The following is a 13,249-nucleotide window of genomic DNA, read 5'->3' as shown; positions in this document are numbered from 1 at the left end:
GTTAATCATAAGTGCGGAAAAGCAAGGCCACTGTGAAACATGCAGTATGCTCGACAAAGAATAGCAGATGCAACAGAGGAATATATCAAGAAAGTTACAGTCATCATCCTCTTCGGTCGGACAATTACTTGTTCATCAATCAAAGTGTAAGAAACATTTCTCTTCATAAGGAAATTCTATTGCGAGACAAGGTGGTAGTGCCATCAGCAGGATCATTTCTATCTGAGTTGGACATGCCAAGAAGTATCGGAGGTATACGGAAGGAAGAAGCATATCAGAACTTCATGCTAATGTTCTGTGGCCGAGTATGGATCGCGTCGAGCCAACCTGATATCATAAAAACTTCATATACGTAGGTGATAAAGCATAGTCCTGCAAGATTTATCAAGTCATGATCGGTCTTGAAGCTGCAAGATCCCGGCCAAAATACCTGCAATTGGAACTAACAGGTCAAACTAACTTATGCGCATGCTTTCAAATCATGGATCCTGGAGCTGCAGGATTGATCCAGGTCAAAACACCTGGATACAGAAAGGACAGGTCCAATCAACTTCTGCAGGATCGAGCCATGATAGATCAATCATATAGCTGCAGAATCCAGGTCAACATGCCTAGAAACGGAACTGACATGTCAAAATCATCTCTAGCAAGATCTTTCATGTCAAGATAGATCCCAGAGCTACATTATTAATCCAGGTCAAAACACGTGGAATAGGAACTGACAGGTCCAAATCGACATTTACAGAAGTCACAATGGATCATGTAGTTGCAGGATCGAGACCAACACCCCTGGAAACGGAACTGATGGTCTAAATCGAATCTAACAGATCTTTCAAGTGATGCTAAGTCCTGGAGCTGTAGGATTGATCCAGGTAAAAACACCTAGAAAAATATCAAAAAGGTCCAAATCAGCTTCTGCACAAGCTTTCAACTCATGATAGAGCCCTGAGCTGCAAGATCCAGGCCACCACGCCTGAAAACAGAACTGGCTGGTCCAAATCAACTGTTGCGAAATCTTTTACGTGATGACACGTCCTGGAGCTGCAGGATTGTTCCAGGTCAAAACACCCGGAAAAAGGACGGACAGGTCCAAATCATCTTCGGCAGGATCAAGTCATTTAGCTCCAGGATCCAGGCCAGCATGCCTATATAAAAACGGATCTGACGGGTCTAAATTATACCTCTAGCAAGATCTTTCACGTCATGATAGATCGTGGAGCTGCAGGATTGTTCCAGGTCAAAACACCTGGAATCGGAAGTAACAGGTACAAATCAACTTCTGCAGAAGTCATGATAGATCATGTAGCTGCAGGATCCAGGCCAACAGGCCAGAAAACGGAACTGAAGGGTCGCAATCAATTCTAACAGATCTTTCCCCCAGCTGCGCAGGATTGATCAAAACGCCTGGGCAAAATCAACTCCTACCCATGGCGTTTGGTTTGGGAACAACATGGAGAACTAATATGATCTTCATTGCAGGCTACGGAAGGGAGTGGGTAAACCAAGGCAAAGTGTGTTGGCTTTCAAGCGAACGACTGCTGTTAGCAAGGGATAATTGGTATCCAATCACTCATTTGAAAATTAATTTTTGACAAGATTTATGTGTTTGAAATAATTCTAAACTTATATGACTCAATCAATTCTTAGTGGTCATCTCTTCGAGGTTATCTCTTCAAGATCAGAGCTATTTAGGTTGTAAGTACCCATGACCTCCTGGGGAGTTCTTGTAACCGTTCTTATACAAGAGTGACCTCTTGCTAAATGTTGATATAAGGTGGTTTCAGACCGCCTCAAAGTTCGTCAGTTCCAGGTATTTTGGTAATGTGAAAGCAAACTACGCGAAATTTCCCCGAAAGAAAATACCCGCTAAATAGTAGGTACTTGGCCAAATAACGAGAACTTTCGTGGGGATTTATCTAAGGTCGCAGGTATTTTGGCAATGTTAAAGCAATTTACAGGAACTTTTAGCCCAGCGTGTCGTTGGGCGCCGTGGGTGGCTGCTGGGCTAGTGATTTTGAATCTCGCGCCTTGCCTGCTTATCAGAACATACTGCTCATGCTCGTAACTTCATGCAGGAACTTATCCTGGGGAGCGTTTCATCAATATTTTCATCCGACAAGTTGTCAGATCTGACATCTTTCCTTGATTCTGATTGGCTGAGAGGCACTGTTCCTATGGTAACTGTTGGATAAACTGGTACTTGTCGGATAAAATGTCCGACAAGCCCTTTCATGAAACGCCCCCCCCCCCCCCTGAAGGGTATGTTTCGGGGCGGTGTGAATGCAGGAATATGGGTATTTTAAGCCTTAAAAATTCTCGTAACTTAACGGGGATTCTTGTGATCGAGGCGGTTTGAAACCACCTTTTGTTGAATTATTCCAAGGGTCGATATTTTACATATGTTTAGGTTAATCCATAATATGGTTTCAAAATGGATAAAGATTGGTGTTAAAGGTGAAGTTCTTTTGATATGCAATAAGTATTATTATACCAATACTATGGAACCCATAGGCATCGTCTTTGGAACTATGAACCATTTCATGAGGTAGTTTAATTTGTGCAAGGTTTTACTTTTTAAGCATCTATTAGTACCTCTATAATTTACACATCAATAATCTTACCATACTGCCTTTAACCATTGGTTGCTACAGAAAACGTAATAGCAACTGGTACTTCGCATGGGCTTGTATACATTGTTCTTTGGTTTTTGTGATTAATGTATTAATGCTTTAATAGAAAAGATGCGATTAAAAAAAATTATAATCATTAAAAGATACCCTATAATAATTGTTACCGTGGGAAATGTTACCTAGCAAAGGTTGCTATGGTACTCATTAGGTCTACCTATGGAAACATTCATCACATGATGAATCTATGGGCCAGATTTAATTTCTGAGCTATTCTGAGTAGATTATAATGATCGGAATTAAGATATAGAATTTGTTGCTACGGAAGAGGGTCCCTTAGCAACCGTTGCTACGAATAAATGGATCAAAACTGTTGTGATACAAAGGAACATGCTTTAGATTAAAATTTGTATGACATATCGCTTATGAAAATGTTACTTTAGCCCAATTAAGCTCAGTTACTAAGGTAAATATGTTACCTAGCAACCGTTGCTATGTTCGGTGAACTCACGTTGGCACCCCCTGCTAAAAATGTTTAGAATAACTTACTCTACCTTTGTGCCGATTTTCATGCTTGTACCATTTTCTGAACATTTTTTTCACCAATCACCTAGACTAATTCTGTTATATAGGTCTTTCATAAAACTGCTTTTAAGTTACGGACAACTTTACAAATGACTGGTGACCCTTTCTTTACAGTTAAATCTACACCTATGGAAATTTGGGATATCCTATTTTCCACAAGAAAATGATCAGCAGTCGTGCATAACGTCATTCGTTACTTCAATAAGAACAGCTTTATGAATCGGCCCCTGGGATTTATAAAAAAATGTATTTTTGTCTTGCCCTTTATCATCGAATTGATTGCATCACCCTAAAATTGATTACAGGTATTGTGTGAATCACTCCATCATGGACCATTTTAGAAGTCCTGTTAAAAATGATGAAAATATTGTTGTCCCATACGTTCATTTATTCATCTAAATAGAGATTTATTTTTTCCCATTTTCTCAATTTTTTCCTCAATTTGTCATCAAATATACGTGTATATCACAAGGTTTGTTTACATATGAAGGATGCGAAATTATAGCACACTGGCTATTTAGTCACCTATAAAATATATATCTTCATAACCATTTTTATCTTTTAAAATATTGTACTCTCAACATTCTGTTTACAGTTTGACATTTTTTCTTAATCAGTGAACATGGTAAATGGATCGTAATTGACACAAACAAATACGGACATCGCCATCTACGTCAGCTTCCTGCAAGTAGGGTTGAGAATTTCGTCCATCAATTGAGGAATTTACCATGGCATAAAACCCTGCTATTTTCAATGTAAACAACATAAATACAAATTCAACAGAATTTATGAAACAAATAGGGAAAATTATAATTTGATATTGAGAACCACTTTTAAAGAATTTGTATGAAAGGTATTTTTTTCTAGATTTGTTTCCTATTTATTCCATAAGGAATACCACATGTATACCACGGAAGATTTGACAATCTCTTAGAATTATATTTTGTGTACAATTTTTGTTGGTCTCCCTGTGGATATAGATCGACAGGGCCCAAGTGTAGACCTTTATTTGGTTGGTCAATAAAAAGCTGACCCCCTCTCCAGAGTATTAATACCATATGTAAAGCTCTATCTAAATATTTTGATTCGTGTGATCGGGTAAATATTTATTTGTCAACATTGTTTTGATAAGTTAGACTGTGTAACTATTCTTTTCTCCGTTTTTTTTAGTTTCTTAGAGACAATGACTCTTTGATGAATTTGTTGTAAATAATATCAAATAATTATTATTGTAAATATTGGAGTGCCTTATATGATATAAATATAAAACATGCCATCAAAACATGGATATTTCCTTGTCATTATGTTGTTTTATACGAGACTGCATTGAAGGTTTGGATCTAGAGAGAGAAAGATGAAGAGGAGAGAGAGAGGGAGGGAGAGAGGGGAGATGGGGAGAAAGATATAGGACAGAAAGCGAAGAGAAAGGGATTATAAGAGGACAGAAAGCGAAGAGAAAGGGAGTATAAGAGGACAGGAAGACGAATAATGGAATGGTACATTCAGTCCGTGTGGTCAGGCCTCGGGGGGGGGGGGGGGATGGGGTCACTACCATTGTACAGCATCCGCAAGGAAAAAAATAACGGATAGGGGTTGTTTTCTGCGGGTATCCATGCACGGGACGCGAATAATAGTGTCATAAACACCCCCCCAAAATATGAGAGAAAAAAGCCCCCTAAATCACAATGACCGAAAACGCGAATAAGGTTGGCCTATAATTTGCAAACCTGGGGCCCGTCTTACAAAGACTTGCGATCGATCCGATCAATAGCAACTATGGAAAGCCAGCAGTCATGAGAAAAGCATGTTTGTTCAAAACAAAATTCTAGATATGAATGTATATCCATGAAGTCATCGATTTCTTGACAATTTGGCGTGTTTTCTTTTGTTTACAAAGGACATTTTGCAAATTTCCTGTAGAAAAAATTGTGACACTGATGGATTTCCATAGAGTTACGATTGATTGGATCAATCGTAACTCTTTGTAAGACGGGGCCTTGGAGCATCTCCACAAAAATCTCTTTTTGGAGTATACAAATCAGGGAAGTGTTTCATCAACATTTTCATCCGACAAGTTGTCAGATCTGACATCTTTCCCTGCATGTTGATTGGCTGAAAGGCACTGTTTCTATGGTAACTGTCGGATAAAATGGGACTTGTCGGATAAAACGTCCGACAAGTCCTTTCATGAAACGCTTCCCTGTGGCATCTGCCGGGGACATCTGCACAAAATCCGCGTTTAGAGTGTCTTACCGGCCTGTCCATGTATCCTAGTTCCTTTAGGGTGCTCTTGTGCAGGACGATTCTCGCTTATGCTGTTACCTCTTAAATGGCAGTGACCCCATCCCCGGGATATATCGAAGGCTATGAATGATCTTCTCTTTCATGTATTAAAATTTTTCAGTTTTTTTTTGTCTTCATCATCTCCTTTTCAAGAGGGAGTACCGCAATAAATTGAATTCCCTTTCATTGGCAAAATTAAGAGGAAAAGGTAACGAAAGTACACAATACATGTGGCCATTGTCTTAAGCGGTGGTGAATTGTAACTGTCAAACTTACCTACCCCATATCAAATAGATACAGAGCCGTAAATACGCCCCCCCATCAGCCGGCAAAAGAAAAACAAAACGGGGGGAGAGAACAAGATGGAGAAAAAGAAACGTTATGAGGAAAGAAGATAATTGCATGTATATAATATATTGTAGCATATAATATTATGCTACAATATATTACATAAAAATTATATTGTATTGTATTATATTATATAAGAAATATTTTTGCATAACTTTATAGAACATAATTTGCTTTGTAGGGCCTATTGTGTTCATCACCCCTGGTGCTAGCATCGTCTGTTTAATGAGATGGATATTACTGTTCGAGGGGATTAAACGGTACTTTTATCATCCCGTTTTGAAATCAATATACACCAAAGATATTTCCTCGCCCTTCGAAAGTTTATTCAATGTCCTTCTTTTTCATGACTACCCTAAGTGATTGTCCCCTTTTAAGGTCTGAATATAAAACATTTCCAGCCGTGATTGCGTTTGCATTAGTAGATTGGTGATTTACAGTGCGTCCCACATAAAACAAAACCGAGGTTTATCGATGATTTATCATAGTTTAATCACAAATACAATAGACAAATAACCTATCATCGTAAAGCTTAGAATGTCTTCTTTCAGTTGGCATGAGTGAGTAAAAACAATTTGAAAAAAGGATATAAAAAAGTCATTTGGCGGGAGTATCAACATTTCAAATAGAAAATCACATGCCTAAAAAGTTCAATATCTGCTCTTTAATTTAACAGCTAAATCGCGGAAAATGGTCAAGAAATAACAAAGTTGTGTTTCTTCAAAACAATGCCTATATTTCCATAATTTCATGAAACATACGTGTTTTCACCGGTTTCCCACAGAAGCTATCGCATATTAACAAAAGACTTTCGGCATGGCTCATTATCAACAAAACGGAGTGTTGAGTAAGTCTAAAAGCTATCCTGTAAAACCTCTTCACTTTATGAAATTATTGGAATTCACGCCTTATTTCAAATAAACAGAACTTTGTTATTTCTTGACCGTTTTCTGTAATTGAGGTATAAAAGTAAAGATCAGATATGGAACTTTTGAAAAATGTTTTCCTTTTGAAACTCAGATACCGCCCGCCAAGTGACTTTTTGTTTTCCTTTCTTCAAATTGTTTATTGCTCACTCATGCATGCATGAGGAATAATCTTAGTTATTTCAAATGAAAGAGGAGATACTAAGCTTTACAATAAAAGGTCATTTGTCTATTGTATTTGCGATTAAGGCATGATAAATCATCTATAAATCTCGGTTTCGTTTTTTTTTGTGGGACGCACTGTATGTCTGCTCTTCATGCATATCCCTTTTCCTGGTCTGAATAAAACAAAATCATCGTAATGAATTACAACAAACAAGTCTTGGAATGCCCCTCTTCAGGTCTGAATGTCAACATTTTTCAGCTCGCGCTTCGCGCTCGCAATATTTGATTAGTGAGATACGTATCATGTTCATGATTCCATTGATTGAGAAAAAGTGCTTCATGTATTTAGGTGTAATTCTAAAAAAAAAATGAACAAGCTCTTGGGGTTCACATAATGATGGCTATGGCATGATATGTATGCTTTCCATGAATTTCTAAAAAGAAAATAGTCCTTGAAATGTATCATGATTATACAATTTGCTTAGAATTTGATAAAATTTTAACCAATTGTTGTGTGGACAGTATGTCGCCCAAAATTTTTAAGAGTGTATTAAATATGGAAACGGTCTTTCTCAAAGAATAAAATTTGACAAATGGTTCAACTGCTAGAAAATATAAGCTATATAAAAACAATGCAATATCAGATGAACATCTGTTGTATACATGTTCATGATTTTTTTCTTTTCTCTCATTCAAGCGTGACGTAAACCTTTCAATTCACTTGTCAGAATAAAGTACATGATAATGATATATATATAAACAATCTTTCGTATATATTTCATTTTAATGCTAACAGTCGTCAACACCAATTACACACACGTACTTCATGGAAAATGTTTTTTTCTCATTGACTTAATTTTGACATGATCCACTTTTGTACAGGGGCCGCAGAAGCGTGGGTGATGTCGGGGGGGGGGGGGTTCCAAAACCGTGTACAAAAACGTAAAAATGACCATATGATTGTGATTTTTTGCATGGTCAACCCCCCACTTTTGGCTTAGCCCCCCCCCCCACTTTGAAAAACGTTCCTTGACCCCTGTTGTAGGCGCTATACAAACAATATTAGGCGAACATCAATTATGTACACATTGATGAATGAAACTCGTTTTTCCTCTACCTTTCTCATGAGCAGTTCAATCAAGAATGAAGTACAGAATATACTTTGTACAAATATTTTTTTAAAATTTATTTATTGCTCACAATCATCAACAGCACTACACATTGAACAACTTTTCCAACTGAACAAATTTTGATATAAATGGTTAAGAAAACGTAGGGATGTATGTACAAACAGTATACCTAATCATTACATCATTACACTCTTTCCTGTTTTTTTTTCTCTTTCTTGAAAAATGTAGGGCATAATCAGTTTAGTACAGTAATTAGTTTCAAATATACCATATATCAAATTAAATCCAATCGATGTGTTTTTATCATTCTCACAATTGTCTTCTAGGCCGATTTGAATAGAAATTGAAGAGAACTTGAACACCAAGATCGTAAAATATACTCCATATGAGATGGATATGAAAACAAAGTTGAAGAGTTGCACTACTTTCCTCGTCATAAACATGTTCGAAGAAATATAAGCAAGACAAATAACATTATAATGTTGATAAAAACCTATTGAAGGTTTAGGTATGAAAATGATTCATGCATATAACAGGCGATATACTCAACAGAAAACATTAAAAATCTTGCATCATGGTGACACAAAAGTACATGAATAGAACATTATTCTCACAAAGAAATTTTACAATTTGAGAAAACTTTCATAACATTCTGTTGACATGGTAAAAAAATTTACTCGGTTACAAGAAACTACAATATCTACTGATATCGTATGTCATCGCAAAGTTTAATATGATAACATTCAAAGATAATAGTGCTACACTTCCAAATATGAAGTGTATAATGTGGGCAGTAAAAAAAAACCACTGCACGATATGAATTTAGTCATGATCACTCAAGATACAAAATACTACTACCGTATTATTACTTATTTAGCGCAAAATAACTAGTGCAGTTCTATATGCGCTTTACAATTGCGAATGAACAAAATACTAATGTACAAAAAGAAATAAAGATTATTCATGAATCATAGCAATAACATAAACAAATTATAATAACATAATGTAACTCAAAATATCAATGAAAAGGTGCATTTTTTAATATATAGCCTTTATGTATAGTTTACACACAAGCCTTGAAACGGCTATCACATTCTTTTTTCAGAATTCCACACTAAATGAAAATTCCATCAGCATATAAAACAATGGTCTACATAAATTCTAAAAGATAACTCATTGGGCTAAACTGAACAGAGTTTTGTATTTCATTTTAATGCTCACAGTCGTCAGCACCAATTACACACACGTACTTCGTGGAAAAAGTTTTTTTCTCATCGACTTAATTTCGACATGATCCGCTTTTGTATAGGCGCTATACAAACAATATCAGGCGAACATCAACATTGATGAATGAAACTCGTCTTTCCTCTACCTTTCTCGTGAGCAGTTCAATCAAGTATGACGTACAGAATATACTTTGTACAAATAATTTTTTGTATTTTATTTATTGCCCACAATCATCAACAGCACTACACATTGAACAATTTTTCCCATTGAACAAAAAAATGATATAAATGGTCAAGAAAATGTAGGGATGTATATACAAACAATATACCTAATCATTACATCATTACACTCTTTCGTGTTTTATTTTTCTTGAAAAATATAGGGCATAATCATTTTAGTACAGTAATTAGTTTCAAATATGGCATATATCAAATTAAATCAAATTTATGAGGATTTATTCTCACAATTGTCTACTAGGCCGATGTGTACAGATATAGAAGAGAACATCACCAAGATCGGAAAATGTATATATCCCTTATGGGATGGAGATGAAACAAAGTTGAAGAAATGCACTACTTTCCTCGTAGTCATAATGTTATCTTCGTCATGTTCGAAGGAATATAAGTAAGACAAATAACATAAATAATGTCGATAAAAACCTCTAATTGAGGGTTTATAGGTATGAAAAGGATTCATACATATAACAGGCAATTAATACACTCAACAGAGAACATAAAACAACTTGCATCATGGTGACGCGAAAATACATGAATAGAACATTATTCTCATAAAGAAATTTTACAATTTGAATGAAAATCTTTCATAAAATTATGTGGACATGGTAAAAACATTATTCAGTTACAAGAAACTACAATATCTACTGATATCGTATATCATCGCGAAGTTTAATATGATAATGATCAAAGATAATAGTGTTACACTTTCAAATTTGAAGTGTATATAATTTTTGTATACTTGAATATACATAAACATTTTGCTTTTTGTCGTCCATGCATCTCATACAGGTATTTCTACGCCATTTTGTAAATATATCGAAATATGAATAAAGAGTAATGTATACATTTTTTACCTCAAATCCTACATGTCCCACGTTAAGCCATTCTCTTCTATCTATTGTTCATTAGTTCTGCCCAAATGCATACAATTTACTTCGATTTTCTGAGTACGCCCTCTTCGCTTTTAATACATTTTACTTTGTAAATAACACACGCACGGTAGACAACACAATCCTAATTTAGGATAATTAGCTATAACCCATGTCAGGTACTATTTCACTTTACTTGTTATTTCTGTTGAGTATGATCCTTTATTATTCCGTGTAATTACCATTAGATTTCTCATATTTATTTTAGTTTTGCTTTAATTTGCTATTATTTACCATTATGTTCGTTCTGTTGCTTATTCTATGAGTTGCTTTATTTGTTTTGTTTAGCAAATAAAAAGTGAAGAAGGCAAGGGCCGAAAGCTTTACAACATTGTGTATACTTTGCTTCATCCTCGATTCTACTCTTCACACATATATTATAAACAATGACCAAAGCGATTGGTAAATATATATATTCACGCCTCTTTCGTTATATATATACATATACATATATATGTTTGCAGTAAAAAAAAACCTCCACGATATGAATTTAGTCACGATCACTCAAGATACAAAATACTACTACCGTATAATTACTTATTTAGAGCGTAATAATAGTGCAGTTCTATATGCGCCTTACAATTGCAAATGAACAAAATACTAATGTACAAAAATAAATAAAGATTATTCATGAATCATAGCAATAACATAAACAAATTATAATAACATAATGTAACTTAAAATATCAATGAAAAGGTGCATTTTTTAATATACAGCCTTTATGTATAGTTTACACACAAGCATATAAATGTATCTATGCTACAAAGAGAAAAAGTGATAGTATATAAACATATTAGTATGAGCACAGAATTTTCCTTGAAACGCCTATTATAACACATTCTTTTTTCAGAATTCCACACTAGATGAGAATTCCATCAGCATATAAAACAATGGTCTACATACAAACAAATTCTAAGAGATAACTCATTATTTGAGTTATACTGAACGGGGTTTTGAACAATCCGAACACTTGAAAGTCTCAACTGTAAATTGTAAAATTTCTGGGATAATCATCTGGGATATATTCACTAAAGGTATTTTCACACTTGCATGCTGTTATTTTTTTACTTTCAAGTATATAGAGACACATGAAAATACAATATAAGAAGAAAGTTATCATATACAATTAGTAACAATCACGTAATACACATTGAAAAGTCGTAAATATACCTAATGATTCTATTTATAGTACCATTGGATAGACATTTACATGCGTTTTGACGATGATCAGTATATCAACAAGAATAGTGTAGCATATATAGTACCAATGATGAGAACATAATTGATGCAATTCGAATAAATTCCCATGCTTGAAATTGTCTGTCTAAACAACAATCCATACAAAACACAGTTCAGCAAACGGTACATATAAGACCCCCCAAAAACCGAAATGTATGATTTTTCATGAAATAAACACCGGACCACAATCATTTCGGTAAAAGCATTATGCTATATTCAAAAGTCAGAAAATCATGTACACACTTATTCGAAACTGGTGCTTATTATATCTTAACAATAAAGTGAGTGACTACACCAAAGTAGACTTGTGTATCAACGAAACTCGTATATCGTTTGTGTTCATTTTCCGTAAGACAAAATATTATACACATTATAAGTTTAGTATTAAGACTCATTTTATCAAGGCAAAACACTGACTACAATATAAAGAAAAAAAAAAAACCTCTTTCATTTGTAAATGTTGGTAAAATATTTTACAACAATAATACTCCACCTGTGACGTATTGGTTCGATGTACCCTGTGTAGTCACCGTGAAATAGCAAAATATACGCCAATTTTACACTGTAAAACTGTGGTGTTAAAACTGACATCAGTGGGTGTTAATAGAGGGCCACACCCTCTGGTGTTAAAATTACACCCTAGAGATTGAATATAACACCAAAAAGTGTACATGTAACAACCAAAGGTGTTGCAATAACACCTATAGGTGCTAAACTAACACTGTCAATTTAACACCGGTGTAAAATTACTGGTGTGGTCCTCTATGTACACCGGTTAACACCGCAGTTTTTGCTGTGTACAAACATTGATTAGGTGCAGAAAATAACAATCCTATTTACATACTTTTGAAATAACATTGTGAACATGAAGTACGCGAAATATCAACTTTGGTCACTATAAGAAGATTAAGTACATGGCAGATCTTGGCGTATATACCTTCCATATTATTAATGTTATCAGCTGCTCGTAAAAATAACAATTAAACAGATACAATGCAATTTACATATATGCCATGTAAGTTGTTACTTTTTGAAGTAACATTGCGACCATGTATTTTGGAATATCAACTCAAAATTTTTTTTTCATTCAAATCAATCTCTAATGTGTAGCAAATGTTTCAATAACAAGTCAGTGGGTTAAATTCATTCATGTCACATAGGCCTAAATACAATACATTACAATAGAAGCCAAATCCTTCTGCCTCACTAGCCTACATGTAGATAATAATTCTACTTGATGTAAACAATGGCAAAAGGTCTAATTTACATCCAAATATAGCAAGCAATCACACTCCACTGAAGCGGTAAATACAGCGAGAATCAAAGCAAAACAACATAAGTATTTCTCATAATTATTAAGCTAACTTTTTACGAAGTAACATGTGGACTATTTACAATACATATATTTTTCATAGACTTCCTATTCTTGAATTTTACACACTTCAGGAATTCATAGCTTGGTCTGTGTAACCCCACCGATTCATGGACTTCAAATTACAAACTCTCACATTGACAATTTGATCATTATAACATAATAACCTTCCACAAATTATC

This window comes from Lytechinus pictus, chromosome 10, assembly GCF_037042905.1.
Source record: "Lytechinus pictus isolate F3 Inbred chromosome 10, Lp3.0, whole genome shotgun sequence".
NCBI classification, from domain to species: Eukaryota; Metazoa; Echinodermata; class Echinoidea; order Temnopleuroida; family Toxopneustidae; genus Lytechinus; species Lytechinus pictus.
Note: the sequence above shows the minus strand (reverse complement) of the source record.